The sequence below is a fragment of the Bufo bufo genome, chromosome 6 (assembly GCF_905171765.1).
Source record: "Bufo bufo chromosome 6, aBufBuf1.1, whole genome shotgun sequence".
Classification (NCBI taxonomy): Eukaryota; Metazoa; Chordata; class Amphibia; order Anura; family Bufonidae; genus Bufo; species Bufo bufo.
Window position 1 is genome coordinate 246,774,993 of NC_053394.1, and position 18,106 is coordinate 246,793,098.

Below are 18,106 nucleotides of genomic sequence, written 5' to 3' on the forward strand. Positions count from 1 at the left end.
TCCACAGGCCAATACCCATCCTGCTGGTAGAGGTACATGTTTGTCTAGGGATGGTACTGTTTTAGTAATATTACATTGCATATTCTTTCCTGATACTATCTTTTTACAACTATCTATATCTCTATCGCAAATATTTGGCTTAGTCTTATTCTGCATTTTTGCTTGTATGCAGGGAGGCAATAGTGTCTCATCACAGGTGAAGTTATAACATATTTCTGCTGCTGTGACAAGACCTGTAATTATTTCTATTATATTACTTTGCAGAGTCTCATATGTAGGACAGTCATAACAAGCATGATAAGGATTTACATATCAATATTTAACATCATGATCCTCCAAATCTGTGTCATTCCATTGAGAACGTAGGAGCCCCGTCCATACAGCTACTGGGGTGGGGACTGCTACCAGACATGTCTCCAAAATGTTAGATGCCGATAAAGTGGTTCGGAGACAAAAGTCAGTTAAGTTCAGAGTTTTGACCAGGTACAGCCATAAGTTCTCCTTTGTCTTCCACAGATTGTTTTCCCCTCTGCATTACGTTTTCAGGTATGTCTGTCTGTCCCACAGCCATGGGACAGTAAGTAGGAGACACAAAATTGCAATTATTAAGGCACTGCATCTCAGCCATCTCGAGGAATTTCCTGACTGCGTCATCTAGTTGGGGGTCAAGGCTGTCTGCCTCCGTTAGTACCCCTTCTGTATCTTCTTCGAGGTCAAGGCTGTCTGCCTCCGTTAGTATCTCTGGGCCTCGTTGGAGGTCAGGGCTGTCTGCCCCCGTTAGTACCTCTCTTTTCTTCACCAACTTAATCCTTGTGGCGTGGATCCATGTGGGCGACTGTTCAGTGAGGACTGCTGTTCTGGTGATCGCAACTACCTCGGTGGGTGGTCCGTAGGTGAAGCTTCCTGGTTCCTTTCCCTTCTTTAAGATCTTGATCATCACCTGGTCGCCTACCCGGAATGGATGGGTTGGTTCCTGTGAAAGAGAAGGAGACTTACAAGCAACTTTTTCTTCAGTTTTACTGAGGACTTTGATCAGATTAGTAACATACTCCTCTCTGATCAGGTCCAAGTCCCCTTCCTGCACTACCAGGGGGCGTCTTGCCCATGGTGTGGGGAAAGGCCTACCCATCAGAATTTCAAATGGTGACATCCCTAACTTCTTATTAGGCGTCATTCTAATTTCTGCAAGTATTATGGGTAGGATTTGTTTCCATTTTTCAAATGTACCAGCAGTGGCCTTCCTGAGTTTGTCTTTAACCGTCCTGTTCATTCTTTCCACAACGCCTGAGCTTTGTGGGTGGTACTGAATATGAAATTTCCATTCCACCTGTAACAGTCTAGCTACCTCCTTGTTAAGTTTTGAGGTGAAGGCCAGCCCCTGGTCTGATTCAATAACCAGAGGACAGCCCCACCTTGGGATTATTTGCTGAGTCAGAATTTTGGCTGTAGTTTTAGCATCTTCTGCCTTTGTAGGAAAGACTTCTGGCCACCTTGAGAACATGTCCACTATCACTAATGCATACTCTTGTTTCCCTTTTGTTTTAGGTATATGCGTATAATCCACCTGCAAGTGGGTGAATGGTGTAGTGGGGTAGTCAAGGTGTTGGTAAGGTATTTTCAGTGGGTTGTTAGGGTTGTTTCTCAAGCACGTAATACATCTGTGTATGTAGTCTGTGACTAGCTGTTTGCTATCAGTGATGTAAAAACTTTGGCTCAACAACATATGGGTAGTTTGCATGCTGTTGTGTCCTACCCAGAAAGTGTGCAATGAAGATGGATGCACTATGCTGAGGTATGCAAGGCTTCCCCTCCTTGCAGACCAATCCAGACTTTGGATTTTTCTGCAAGATTGGATAGCACCAATCCTTCTCCTCTGTTTCAGTGGCATACCTTTGTAGGTCTGTTAGCATGTGTGTCAAATCAGGTGAGGGTGGGTGTAAGACTGCCATTTCCCAAATGTCATGATTCATTCTATTTGGATTACTCTTGGCTGTGTCTCTAGCTACACTATCTGCAAATGCATTACCTCTTGAAATTCTGTCTTTTCCATTTGTGTGTGCCCTGCAATGTACTAAGGCTAAATCCAAAGGCAATCTGATTGCAGCCAAGAGGTCCGTGACTAGCTGTGCATGTGAGATTCTCTTACCGTCTGCTGCAGTGAATCCTCTCCGCTGCCAAATCATTCCATGATCCCATACTACACCATGAGCATATCTGCTGTCTGTGTAAATAGTGACAGGTTTATTGGTGTGTAGTATGCAAGCCCTTGTGAGTGCAATGAGTTCAGCTGCCTGTGCAGACTGGATGGGAATTGGGCTTGCTTCTAAGACTATATCTGGCAGCATAACAATAGCATATGCTGCACAGAATATAGTGTCAGTGGGACGAGAACATGATCCATCAACAAAGACTTCTGGTGCATCAGGTATGGGAACAGTTGATAAGTCAGCCCTAGGTGACGTCTCATGATTGAGCACCTGTAAGCAATCATGTGTGTCAGGAAGGGCGTCTTCTGTTCCTTTCAGCCCTAGTAATGCATTCAAATTAAGTGCTAGTCCTGTAATGTTGGATGCATATTTAATCTGGAGTGAAGGGTTACTGAGCAACAGGATCTCATATCCAGATAATCTTTGCGCTGACATGTGTTGTGTATGTACACCTCTGAGTAAACCTACAACATCATGTGTAGTGTGCAAGAAGGTTAAATGTCCCAGGGTGAAAGTAGTTGCTAATTCTACCATCATTGCACAGGCTGCAAGGGAACGCATCCCTTGGACAGAGGTGGGCATAACCTTTGAGAAAAACGCACAAGGACGCAACTTGCCTCCGTGTTCTTGTGTCAGTACCCCCTCATGGTTTTACAATTTTGGCGTGCAAACATGTGGAAGGGCATATTATAGTCAGGGAGGCCCAGCCCTGGACTTGACATGAGTGAACATTTCAGATAATCAAATGCATTGTACATTTCAGAAGACCATTTAATCAAATCTGGATTTTCATCCAGAGTGGCTTGCCTCAAAACATTGTCATAATATTAGCAATCAGGAATCCATTGTCTACAGTAGTTTATCATACCAAGGAAGGATAACATTTCTTTCCTGGTGTGCGGGGTGACCAAACCCGCAATAGACTAGACTCTTTCTGCGCTGATTCTCCTTTCACCTTTTGTGAGGACAAAGCCCAAGTATTCAACCTGCATTTTACACCATTGCATTTTCTTAAGTGCCACTTTGTGACCACATCCTGACAACCATTTTAACAGTGATAAACCATCCTGAATGCTGGCCTCCACTGACATGCTACACAGTAACAAATCATCGACATATTGCAGCAGCACAGAACCTTGGGGGGGAAGGGTACCATGGTTTTAACGTGGCTTGGAGGACTATGCTGTGCACTACAGGTGAATCAGCATATCCCTGAGGCATTCTGCACCAGGTCAGTTGTCGTCCATCAAAGGAAAAAGCAAAAAGTAGTCTGGCTGCCTTATCAACTGGGATAGAAAAGAAAGCATTCTTCAGATCTATCACACTGAAATAGACAGCGTCTGCAGGAATTGCAGAAAGAAGTGAGGTGACATCTGGGACAATAGGAGCAATAGGCACAATGATATTATTTATTGCCCTTAAATCCTGTACAAAGCGGGTAGTACCATCTGCCTTTGTCACTGGATTCACCTCTTCCAGGATTCCCTTTTGTAGGAATTCTTCTATCATTGGCCTAAGTCCATCAAGTTTCTCTTTTGACAGTGGGTATTGTTTCTGATATACAGGTGTACTGCCCTCTTTGATGGTTGCTTTGTATGGTGTGCAGTCAATGAATCCTGTGTCATAGTCCCCCTTTGCCCATAATGATGGGTCTATATCCTCTAATTCTGAGAGATCTTGTAAGTTTGTAAGGATCAGAAGTGTGGGGATTATTATGGGCAAAGCATCAGAGTATACACTGATGCCATTGTTCTCAACAGTGATTTGCAATTCTAACTTAATGAATAAGTCTCTTCCCAGAAGACTCACAGGACATTCAGGTATGATAGTAAAAGCGTGATCTGTAATGTATTCCCTATCAATGGTTTCTACTGGTAAGGAATCTGTTCTGTATGTCCTCGTCAGTACCCCATTTATTCCCATAGAGGGCGCACACTTCCTTAAAGGCCCTTTGTGCATTGAGTTGTTTAACACACTAGAAGTAGCTCCACTATCTATTAAAAACTCCACATTTCTTCCTCCTACTCTAAATAGAATTACTGGTGTGTCCTTCCATTGTGTTGTGACCTGTGTGAAAGTTGGGGCTTGTCCCTCCGGGCATCCTCAGTATGAGTTTTGCTGGTGCCAATCTAGTGGGAATCTGGGCTGACTCTGTGAACTTTGTCTGTGGTTTATCTGACTTGGTTGGTTGTTTTGTGACTGAGTGTCAGGTTTCTGTGTGTTGTAATCTTGACCTCTCCCCCTACCCCTCTTTGGTGTGCGGCATTGACGTGCCAAATGTCCTTCCTTTCCACAGTTATAACAACAATTATTTGGCAATGAGTCATGTTTTCCATTGTAGGTTCTGCTGTTATTCCCACCCCTCCTCCCCCTGCCTCTACTAGTATATGCGTGTGTGGGGGATGTTGCTTTCCTTATCTCAAAGCATCCAGCTGCTTCTTTTTCAAAGAGATGTTTCTCAAACTCGTCAGTTGTATCTGAAGTCCAAGAGGACACATTTTGTTTCACAGTTAGGATCAATTTATCTGATAAATTGTTTACAAATGTGGAGATAATCAAACTGTCATTGTCACGCACAGGTAGCCCGGCCTCAGTCTTCCAGCAATCAATAAATCTTTTCCAGAATTCAGTGACCGATTCAACAGATTTCTGTTTGCAGGCTACTGCTACAGGCAATGAAGATTTTTGTTTGAATACCTCATTCATATGGTCCTCAATTTCCGCCAATATCCTTTTCTGCCCCTCTTCTGTATTACATACATAATCTAGAGCTTCACCGCGTTGTGCAATAATAGATATGGATTTAACCTTGTCCCAATCCCATGTTGTGTGTGTGCCTATAATACCATCCAGGATAAGCCTTAAATCTTCCTGTGTATAGTTGCGCCCTCTACAGGCCTTTTTTAGGTATGTAATAGTCCCCAGTGGGGCTATGGAAGGTTTGGGACAATATTTAATAATTTTGTTGAGATCTTCTATTTCTATGGGCTTTTTTACTAAATGTTGTCCTACTGTCAGAAAGGGAGCGATTACTTGGACTCCCTCTTTTGATTCTTCCTTTTCTGTTTCATCTTTCAGTCTATTTGTACTGCGTGTAATATAACCGGTATGCGGTGTGCCAGTAATTAGACTGCGCTCTATTATGTTTCCAAATGTTGGCGTGGGGGGGGGGTCGGTATTTTTCTTCTAGTTTTAATGGTATAACCGCTGTTACAGCATCTTCCTCAATCTGAGTCAGAACTGGGTACAGAGGTGCCGTGGGGGTGGATTTATTATAAGGTGGAGGGGATTTCTGACTTCTCTTCTTTGTGCCTACCTCCTGTTCTATTTCATGTAGAGACCTATCATTTTTGGGACTTTTTAGATTCTTATTCTTCTTGCTATTAACTGCATCATACCAGTGGGGGGCTATTTCCAGTCACTGTTCTCCTCCCCTAGACATGTACTCCATGTCCCAGGAAGGATCCGCATCGAAATGCGGCCAGGCTGTTTTATCACCTAGACATAGTCCTTTGACCATATCCATATGATAAATGCTATTATCACCGTCCCTGGGGAATGGATCTGCAGCATCCATTACCTCAGTCCAGCCTGCTAGATTATCTACCCACGGGTTGATCAGGTAATAGTTTGTTGGACTAACACGGGCTACATAGATTTTGCAAGTTTCTCCTGGTTCTGGTTTAGGGAATTTGGTTTTTGACCCTTCTCCTCCCATGTTAGTATTTATAGTTCAAAGAATAAGTGAGACAATCGCTGTCAGGACCGGCTGTACTGCACCGTGAAGGCGCCGACAAAAATCCTGTCAACTGATCAGCTGATTCATATCTTAATGTCTCTCTATACTCTTTGGACCCCTATCGACTATTGTTGTTTCGGACCGCCACTTGCGTTCAAATTTTCCGGGTCAACAGATTACTCTTAGCCGAAAAAATGGGGCGTCTTGCGGTCCTCCACAACACAAACAGTTTTACACATTAACAGTAGTTAACCCAAAATACATCAATTTGACAATAACAGTGGGAGGTGACCGTACACTTACCACCCAGTCAGTATCTCACGCAAACAGATAATCTTATTACTTCTAAAATACTTATACTATATATATATATAAGAGTTAATCCAAGCTTGTAACCTTCTGTTCCCTGAACAGTATTCCTTTAGTGCACTTTATTTAAATCTAATGATATGGACTCCCTGAGCCTCTTATAATCAACTTAGCTCCCTGAGCTATTGCCAGCGTTCCGGACGCAGCAATCTACCGAAATCAACAAATAGATGGTTCAACTTACGAGATTTTGGTCAGTGCCTCCAGGTCCGAAGAAGACAATTGATGTCTCTTGCACCTGAAGATGACCCTCTCGATCACGGACGAGCTGCCAAAGCTGTAAGGCAAAATAGACCCTTTGCCTAAATGTGTCCCACAAGATTTCGGTGATCAGCTTGAATTAAGCCCTATCCGGTATCGGGAGAATGAATTAGATAGAGACCAAAAACATGTGTCTTTTTCTGATCCATTCTGTTTATTCATTGCTTGCAAACACTTAATATAGGGGAGGATTGACCTCCCATTACATCCAATCATATGTTAGCATTTGCCTTATCGTATGGCCTGAATACACATGAGCTCTGCATTTACAGAAATAGATGGCTCATAGTAGCAACAGTTAATCATTCAGGTATAAACATGAGAATGACCTTGTGAAGTAAGGCTGTTTAAACAAAATGTGTGTATGGATTTTCTAAACTGGTCTCCACATCTACAGAGGGAGGAAGGCAGAATGGAAACACGTTGCTGAATAAGACAAAATGGAGTTACTTATACTCCATCACCACCCAACTTTCCTGCTGTCCAGCATGGCACATGCACATGAGAAAAGACATGAGAAAAGTGTGAGGAAGTGAGTGCCACCCTTCCCCCATCCTCTGTGTCATACAGGACAGCTGGGAGATAGTGACATTACTTGCTATCCTGCATGACACATGTGCAGAGACAGGAGTCTCTGGGAAAGCTGGGTGACCCCCTCCCTCTGCCTTTCCATGTTCTTATTATCTGCATTTATGCCTTGCAGGATAGCAGGAAATCTGAGTGACATTACATGATGTAATAGCACCCAGCTTTTCTGCTGTCCTGCATGGCACATGTGGAGAGACATGAGAATAGTCTGAGAAAGCTGAGTAACACAACTCCCACCTACCCTCATATCTTCTCATGCCTCTGCACTTGTGACATGCAGGACATCAGGAAAGCTAAGTCACATTACATAATAGCACTAAGCTTTCCTCCTGTTCTGAATGGCATACGTGCAGAGGAATAGCCTGGGAAAGCTGAGTGACCCTCCACACACACACCTCTGCACTGTCCTCACCTACAAGTGGTCACTTACTTCATTACTGGTGGGGTTGTGGCAATCAGGCGTGATGGAGCTAACAGGTGGGAGGCGGAGCTAGCAGGAAGGAGGCAGGGCTAGCAGATTGGAGACAGTTAGGAAGATAGACAGGGGCGGGGACTCTCCTTCACTGAGGGCCCCCCTTCCTCACGTTCCACATAGCAGCTGCGTGGTCTGCCTATATGGTAGGTACGCCACTGTTTGAGGGTATGTATTGCTGTGCAAAATGTGAGCAAATTGCACGTTTAGAACCACATATCCTGCATCCAAATGAGCCAATTGCAACACTGATTTGCCTTAAAAACATGGAAAGGAGTTTGCTCCCCAGTGAGAAGACACTTGCTAGGGTTGATGAGTGGAAGGGTGGTAGACGTAGTATGGAGGAGCAGGAAAGTGAGGTATTGAGATGGGAATCACCAGGGAGGCTAGCCCTGATCTGACACATCCTAACAAGATTGCCAACTTGGCAGATTAGGATGTTGCAAGCTCAGGGATAGTATTGCTACAGCAAGATACTTGCCCTGACAGTAAGAGAATGCCAACTCCGGCAAGGAGGAGACTAGGATTGTAGGGAAGGCCAGACAGGTGCGGTAGTGGAAGATTTAATTATTAGGGGTACAGATAAGGTGATCGCTAAGATCAGGATCAGCGAACAGTGTGTTGTATTCCTGGTGCTTAAGTTTAACATATCATGGATTGGGTTGATAAATTACTGCGAGGGGCTGGAAAAAAAAGCCTTGCAGTCGTGATGGCACCAATGACTAAGTTTGATGTAGGTGGAAGGTCCTGAAAAATTACAGTATTTCCAGAACTTAGGTGGCAAGCTCAGAGTAAGGACTTTAAAGGTAGTATTTTCTGAAATGCTACCTGTACCACGAGCCACACTAAAAAGGCAGCGGGAGATTAGCAAGGTAAACAAGTGGTTCAAGTACTGGTTTAGGAAGAAAGGGTTTGGGTTCCTGGAGAACTGGACAGACTTCTCTTGTCGGCTACAGCCTTGCCTTAGGATTGGCTGCACCTCAATGGGGAAGGCACAGCTTTTTTGGGGGAAATTATGTCTAGGAGGGTCTAAGTAATGGAGGGAGGGACTAGAACAGTCCATATGGAGAGGTGTAGTTTAAATATCAAAAAAACCTGCTAATTGTATGTACGTTACTAATGCCAGAAGCCTGACAAATTTGTGAACTGGAATTAGTAATGTCTGAGGAGGACTATGACATAGTGGCAATAACTGAGGCATGGCTGAATGATAGCTATGACTGGGCGATTAACTTACAGGGTTGCAGTCTGTTTAGAAAGGATTGTAAAATCTGAAGACTGGGTGGGGTCTGCCTTTATGTTAAGTCCTGTCTAAAGCCCACACTCTGGGAAGATATAAGTGAGGGACATGAACATGTGGAGTCAATGTGGGTAAAAATACATGGAGTCAAAAACAATAATAAAATACTGATTGGGGATTGTTATAAGCCACCTAATATAATAGAGTCTATAGAGAATCTGATATTAAAAGAAATAGATGAGGTGGAAAATCATAATCAGGTAGTCATTATGGGTGACTTAAACTACTCAGATATAGACTGGAAAACTTAATCCTGTTGATGTCATAAAGGAAATTCAGTGACCAGGTTTGGGGTGGCCAAAACATACTGCTCTCTGGAAGGGATGGTAAGTAGTGATGATCGAGCACCTTAGTGCTCGGGTGCTCTGGCCGAATACATCAGGATGCTCGGGTGCTCTACCGAGCACCCAAGTATATTGGAAGTCAATGGGAGGACCCGAGCATTAGGCCAGGCACCACCTGCTCTGAAGAGGGGAGGTGGTTCTTATGAAAAATTTTGAAATTGATGGAAACACCACCGAAACGGTTCAGGAACAGCATGAGGAGGATGTCTGCATGCATCTTGAACTCCCATGTCGCTGCTGGGAGCGATGTTGTCCGAGTAGTATGCCACTTTTATAGAATGACTATAATATGCACAAAACAAAAGATAAAATCAATTGTAGAGTAAAAATTGTTAGGAAACATTCTTTCCTGTATATTTACTTGTATATAAAGTGCAAGTTCAGCCAAAAATTGTGTTGATTTTTGGAACTGGGGCCATGATTAAGAGGGATGGCCAGTGGCATCCGTATTGTACCGCTAGAGGTGAAATTCTTGGGACCGGCACAAGACAAACCACAGCCAAAGCATTTGTTGCCAAAAATGTTTTCATTAATCAACAATGACAGTCGGAGGTCCGAAGACGATCCCACAGCGTTATTCCCATAACCCGCTGAGCATTTTCTGGGAAAACAAACTCTTTGGGTTACGGGGGGGTTTATATGGTTTCAAAGCTGAAACTTAAACTAATTGACGGAAGGGCACCACAATGAGTGGAGCCTGCAGCTTAATTTTACTACGCACGGTAAACCTCACCCGGCCCGGACACGGAAAGGATTGACAGATTGATACCTCTTTCTCGATTCTGTGGGTGGTGGTGCATGGCCGTTGTGAGCGGGTGGATCGAGACGATTTGTGTGGTTCATTCCAATAATCAACGATACTCCTCCATTCTAAGTATTTGCGTGACCCCCAGTGGTGAGGATTGTGTTTGCCAGACTCTTGGATAGTGAGACTGGACATGTAGGTGAGGGCATGCTGGGGAGATGACCCTCTCAAACATTATGTGCAAGGGCCTGCTGCCACTTTGTTTACTCTAGATAACTTCTGGGTGATCGTACGTCCCCGTGATGTCAACTATCCATTTGGATGTCTGCCTTATCAACTTTCGATGTTCTTTTATGCGCCTACCATGATGACGACGGGTAACTGGGAATCAGGGTTCGCTTCCGGAGAGGGAGCCTGAGTAATGGCTACTGCTACCACTTCCGAAAAAGGCAGACGGGGCACGCAAATTACCCATTCCCGACTCAGGGAGGTAATGACCATAAATAACAATACAGGACTCTTAAGAGGCCCTATCATTGGAACGAGAACTAAAAAATTACAGAGAATGTTATAGGTATTTAGGATGAGGAAACGTTATATAGGAGAGGTACCACAGGTAATGACACTGTTCGCAGCGTCTACTGCAAAGGTATCTCACAGATATACGAAGGCCTGCAGGTGAGCTGACCCTCTAAAAGATTTCCACTGAGGGCCTGCTGGTCAGGTGACCCTCTAAAAGATTTCCGCTGAGGGTCTGCAGTTGAGCTGACCCTCTAAAAGATTTCCGCTGAGGGCCTGATAGTGAGCTGACCCTCTAAAAGATTTTATTTTTATATCCGCACACTTTACACAGCAGATGTGGCGTGGATAATTTAACTGTCCGCAGCGGACACCGTATACGGAAAAAGTATGATTGATGGATTGCTGGTGACCCTCAAAAACATTATGGGTGAGGGCTAGTGTTGAGCGCGAATATTCGAATAACGATTTTTTTTTGCGAATATTTCAAATATAGTGCTATATATTCGCTATATCGAATATTCATGAATTTTTAACATCTGAAAACTGATTCCTCACTGCTTCTTGCTTGTGGGCCAATGAGTCATTGGCCCACAAGCAACTTAAGCAGGAAAGAATTATGTTTTCATATGGAAAACAATTGACGAATATTCTAAATAACGAATATATTCGCTATATTGCTATATATTTGTTTTTCAGAATATTCGTCATATTCTAAAACCAGAATATATAGTAATAGCGAATATTCGCTAAATAAAAACATAGAGCAATTTAGTTAATATAGTGCTATAATCTTTTTTTTAAGAGTCTTAATTTAAAAATTCTATTTAAAATTTAACTGTGATCTAATCACATCAGCAAGCCTGTGTGTGTCAGGCCCCCACACATACTGTATTGTGTCCACTGGCTAGTGGCTGGTTCTGCCTGCACTCATACCGTTACAGGGTGTCATTCGCCCAAATACATTTCAGAAAAAAAAATTATATTTAAAATGTAACTGTGATCTAATCACATTTACAAGCCTGTGTGTGTCAGCCAGGCCCACACAGACTGTACTGTGCCCACTGCCCACCACTTATATAGAGTGGCACAGTACCTTGCACGCATAGTAACACTTATCTAATAAAAAATGACAGGCAGAGGCAGGCCACGCCGCAGGGGCCGTCATGTTCGTGGTGCTGTGATTTCCACTGGCCCTGGAATAATGCCCAGTGTTCAGAGCCCACGTACCCTGAACCCAAAAAATTCTGAGAAAATAGTTGACTGGCTTACACAGGACACCCAATCTTCAACAGCTTCCGCTAAGAACCTTGACGCACCATCCTCCTCCAGCTCAGCTTTGGTCACCACTCTCCCACCCGCTGCCACCACCACCAATACCACCACAGCCACCAAAGCCGCTTCGCTTGATCCCTCAGAGGAGTTATTTACACATCAGTTGGATGAAATTAGTGATGCGCAACCATTATTGCCAGGGGATGTAGATAACAGGGATATGTCTCAGTCAGGCAGCATTACACACATGGACGTACAGTGTGATGATGATGATGATGATGTTGTACCCGCTGCTGCTTCCTTTGCTGAGGTGTCAGATACAAGTGAAGCGGTTGATGATGACGATGTGTCCGTGGATGCCACGTGGGTGCCTGCTCGAAGAGAAGAAGAAGAGGGGGAAAGTTCAGAAGGGGAGACAGATAGAAGGAGGAGACGAGTTGGAAGCAGGGGGAGGTCATCGCAAGGAGCTAGTGGCACAGTCAGACAGCATGTATCGGCACCCGGTGTCAGCCAGACAGCACGCCAATCAACACATGCTGCTGCCACCACCAGAATGCCGTCATTGCAAAGCTCAGCAGTGTGGCATTTTTTTTGTGTGTCTGCCTCTGACAACAGCGATGCCATTTGCAACCTGTGCCAAAAGAAACTGAGTCGTGGGAAATCCAACACCCACCTAGGTACAACTGCTTTGCGAAGGCACATGATCGCACATCACAAACGTCTATGGGATCAACACATGATGACGAGTAGAAGCAGCACACAAGCTCAAAGGCACCATCCTCCTCCTGGTCCAGCATCTTCAGCCACGTCAACCACTGCTGTCCTCCTTGCCCCCTCTCAACCACCCGCCACTCCGCCTCTCACCTTCAGCAGTTCCATCTCATCTGCTCACAGTCAGGTGTCTGTAAAGGAAATGTTTGAGCGTAGGAAGCCAATGTCCCAGAGTCACCCCCTTGCCCGGCGTCTGACAGCTGGCTTGACGGAACTCTTAGCCCGCCAGCTTTTACCATACCAGCTGGTGGAGTCTGAGGCCTTCAAAAAACACCACAGTGGAAGGTACCCGGACAAATTTTTTTTTCAAAAAAGGCAATCCCAAACCTCTACTCAGTGATTGAAAAGGAAGTCATGGCATCTCTGGCATACAGTGTTGGGGCAAGGATCCATCTGACCACTGATACCTGGTCTTCAAAGCACGGTCAGGGCAGGTATATCACCTACACTGCGCATTGGGTCAACCTGCTGACGGCTGACAAGCATGGAATACGTGGCTCTGCAGCGGAGTTGGTGACACCGCCATGACTTGCAGGCAGGCCTACTGCCACCTCCTCTACTCCTCCTACTCCATCCTCTTCCATAACCTCCTCGGCTGAGTCCTCTTCTGCTGCGGCGTCTGGCTGCACATCAACTGAATCCCCCCAGCTCCCCAGGGGCTATTCCACATCCCGGATATGACAGTGTCACGCTGTCTTGGGGTTGACTTGCCTGAAAGCAGAGAGCCACACCGGACCAGCACTCCTGTCCGCCCTGAACGTACAGGTGGATCAGTGGCTGACCCCGCACCAACTAGAGATTGGCAAAGTGGTGTGTGACTATGGAAGCAATTTGTTGGCGGCATTGAATTTGGGCAAGTTGTCACATGTGCCGTACATGGCACACGTGTTGAATCTCATCGTACAACGCTTTGTGTCTAAGTACCCAGGCTTACAGGACGTCCTCAAGCAGGCCAGGAAGGTGTGTGGCCATTTCAGGCGTTCTAACACGGCCATGGCGCACTTTTCAGACATTCAGCGCCGAAACAACATGCCAGTGAGGCGCTTGATTTGCGACAGCTCGACACGTTGGAATTCAACACTCCTAATGTTCGACCGCCTGCTCCAACAAGAAAAAGCCGTCAACGAGTATTTGTATGACCGGGGTGCTAGGACAGCCTTTGCGGAGCTGGGAATTTTTTTGCCACGTTACTGGACGCTCATGCGCAATGCCTGTAGGCTCATACCTAGTCAGTCGCACCGAAGGCACCATCAGCGACCTCATCCCATTTGTTTTCTTCCTGGAGCGTGCCCTGCGAAGAGTGCTGGATCAGGCTGTAGATGAGTGTGAAGAGGAAGAGTTGTGGTCACCATCACCACCAGAAACAGCCTTGTCATCATCGCTTGCTGGACCTGCGGAAACGCTGGAAGAGGAGTGTGAGGAAGAGGAGTCAGAGGAGGAATGTGGCTTTGAGGAGGAGGAAGACCAACCACAGCAGGCATCCCAGGGTGCTTGTTGTTGTCACCTATCTGGGACCCGTGGTGTTGTAGGTGGCTGGGGTGAAGAACAGACCGTCAATGACATCAGTGAGGACGAGGAACGGGAAATGAGTAGCTCGGCATCCAACCTTGTGCAAATGGGGTCTTTCATGCTGTCATGTCTGTTAAGGGACCCTCGTATAAAAAGGATGAAGGAGAACGACCTGTACTGGGTGGCCACGCTACTAGACCCCCGGTATAAGCAGAAAGTGGCGGAAATGTTACCAACTTACCGAAAGTCAGAAAGGATGCAGCAGTTCAAAACAAAACTAAAAAATATGCTTTACACAGCACATAAGGGGGATGTCACAGCACAACGGGAATCTAACAGGGGAAGAGGTGAAAGTAATCCTCCTCCTACCACAACCACGGCGGCAAGGACAGGATACTTTACAGATGTGTTGTTGATGGAGGACATGCAGAGCTTTTTCAGTCCTACATATCGCCACAGCCCTTCGGGATCCAGCCTTAGAGAACGACTCGACCGACAGGTAGCAGACTACCTCGCCTTAACTGCAGATATCGACACTCTGAGGAGCGATGAACCCCTTGACTACTGGGTGTGCAGGCTTGACCTGTGGCCTGATCTATCCCAGTTTGCGATAGAACTTCTGGCCTGCCCCGCTTCAAGTGTCCTGTCAGAAAGGACCTTCAGTGCAGCAGGAGGCATTGTCACTGACAAAAGAAGTCGCCTCGGTCAAAAAAGTGTTGATTACCTCACCTTCATTAAGATGAATGAGGCATGGATCCCGAAGGGACTGACAGTGGGGGATACGTTTGACTTACAAAGGGCCTGATGACATGCCTTGGCCTCAAAATGGTCCCCACGCTGCTGTATTTAATGTCTGCATACCGGATGACTTTCGTGAATTCTCCGCCACCAAGCCGCAATGTTTTAGTCACCTTTCTGCCTTGAAAACATCAATTTTTCCGGCCGCTGCTACAACAGCGGCTGCAACAATAACATTATTTTTCAGGCATGTGTACATGCCTAATTTTTCTGGCCTCTGGTGTTGCACTGTGGCTGCAAAAAAAAAAAAAAAAAAAAAGGCACATACAAGTGTCAATTCCCCTTTGTGATCGTTACCTTGTTGTGGTGAAGGGGCTTGCATATCACAATGAAGCGATCATCACCTCTATGAGTGTGTTGGCAATGTTGCCACACCCCAGATGATAAGGCCGTTGCTTCATTATGATCAGACCAAAAGCAATCGGCTGGATAATTTATCATAGAAAAAACATACATTTTTTTATATTTTTTTTTTAAAGTTGTATGGGTGGGTTTTTAATACATAAAATAAAAAAATCATAATAAAGTCTCTTAATAGTTTATTAGAAATAATGCAGACAATTAAAAAAATCCCCATCAATTCCAATACAAAGCAAGTACAAAGCTCAGAACTAAATTATTCCAGGATGTCGTAATGGTTCGTTAATTCGACAATGGTTAATCAATTCGACACACGTCCCCGGAGGGGACGTAACAGGGATTAAACTGATAGGAATAGTACTAGTTAAGACACCACTCATATAGGGTGTCACAGCACATTGCTCCGTGCAAGTGCAGTGCCCCAACTTGGGACTGAGTAAGAGGACCGACCAAGCTGCTTTTTCCATCTCCCGGTTCCTAAAATCAATTCATTTTGGTGTTTCAGAGTTTGGTCTGTCACTGTGAAGGCAGTCAAAGGTATACGGCCTAAATTTTTTTTCACAGAAGGCAATCCCACCCTGATATTGGACGTAACAGGGATTAAACTGATGAGAATAGTACTACAGAAAATACCACTCATATCGGGTGGGAAAGTAAATTGCACGGCACAGACTCAGTGACCGTTTTTTTTAACCATCTGCCCGTTCGAAAAATCAATTCAATTCACCTTTTGGGGACCCTTGGTGTTGTACGTGGCTGGGTGGAGGAAGAATAAGTAGAAATTGCACAAGAGGGGACGACTTCCAACGTCATGCTAGAGAATTACAGGGCAGATTTACACAAAGAGGTTATCCTCCAAAAGTGTTCCATAATGCCTTTAAAAATGCCCTAAAAAGAGACAGGGCTATGCTCCTAGATCCACAACTCGAAACACAGAAGTATGTTGTGTCTACATACGGGAAACAAAAGAAAAATCAATATACTAGTATCATAGGCACATTTAATGATTGTCATAGAAAAATACAGGGTGTCTTATCTAAATATTGGGACCTTCTAAAAATGTATCCAGATATTAGAGACACAATACCAGACCATCCGGCCATCACCTTCAGAAGTGGTAGATTCCTCAGAGACCGACTCGTGCACAACCATTTTCAACCCTTAAAGAAACAAGGTACTTGGTTACTAAGAAAAATGTGTGGCATGTATAGATTTGGGATTGCCTACCCATATATACATGCCACAAAAAGTTTTATGAGTGTGTCTACGCAAAGAAATCATGACATCCGAGATTATGCCAATTGCAAAAGCATAGGATTAGTTTATGTATGTACATGTACAGCACATGTCCAATGCAATATGTGGGGAAAACCATAAGAGAGCTAAGGAGACATATAGGGGAACATCTAGGTGATATAAGACACAAAAGGGACACCCCAATTGGCCGACACGTCCAAGAGAAATATGCAGGAAACCCCAGTTGTCTAAAATTTTGCACATACTTACTTGTTCTTTTCTGTCCACTGAATGCATAATTTTTGGGGCCTGTAGTCCACTGGCCTGCTGTAAAATTGATATCCAATGACCGTGTAATCTACCTCCATCCACATACATACTTGTACTTTTCTGTCCCCCAAATGCATAATTTTTGGGGCCTGTAGTCCACTGGCCTGCTGTAAAATTGATATCCAATGACCATGTAATCTACCTCCAGCCACATACTTACTTGTTCTTTTACGTACGTTGAATGCATAATTTTTGGGGCCTGTAGTCCACTGGCCTGCTGTAAAATTGATATCCAATGACCGTGTAATCTACCTCCAGCCACATACTTACTTGTTCTTTTCTGTCCGCTGAATGCATAATTTTTGGGGCCTGTAGTCCACTGATCTGCTGTAAAATTGATATCCAATGACCGTGTAATCTACCTCCAGCGACATACCTATTTGTTCTTTTATGTACACTGAATGCATAATTTTTGGGGCCTGTAGTCCACTGGCCTGCTGTAAAATTGATATCCAATGAACGTGTAATCTATCTCCAGCCACATACTTACTTGTTCTTTTCTGTCCGCTGAATGCATAATATTTTGTCCCTGTAGTCCACTGCCCTTCTGAAAAATTGATATCTAATGACCGTGTAATCTACTTTCAGCCACATACTTACTTGTTCTTTTCTGTCTGCTGAATGCATCATTTTTGGTGCTCATTAGTATTCGGCCCATAAGGCGCAAAAAGGGGCAAAAAATACGGAAAATGGTGAAGTAATAATTATGTTATGAGTAGGGATGATCGAGCCCGTGGATGTTCGGGTTCAATGGATTGAGACAAACTTTGTTTTAGTTTGGTTCGGGTACCAGAACTTGACCCCGAATACCAAACCCCATTGAAGTGAATGGGGACCCGAACTTTGTGGCTGAAAAATGGCTATAAAATAGTCATAGAAAGGGCTAGAGGGCTGCAAAGGGAATCAAAATGGGAGTAAGAGCATAACAATTGCCCTGCAAAAAAATAAGGTTAGGGGAATGACTTAAAATAACATAAAATACATAAACATTTAAAATTATAATCTTGAACCAGGAGGTGGATGACCAAGTGGAATAGGAAGTTGAGAAGTCTTTGGACGTGTAAGTGTAGTTGAAGGAGGCCCCCAAAACATTGGGAAATGGCACACAGAATGCACAAACTACGCTGGAGTATAACAATGGTTGGATGCGGCCGGTATACTTCTCTACTCTGCACAAGCTACGGAGAAGTTCTGTGTGCACACCTACTCTTCCACCATGTTGCTGAAACGCTGCCTCCTGCTAAAACGGTCCATATCTGATGCTGGTGCTGGATAATGTGGTG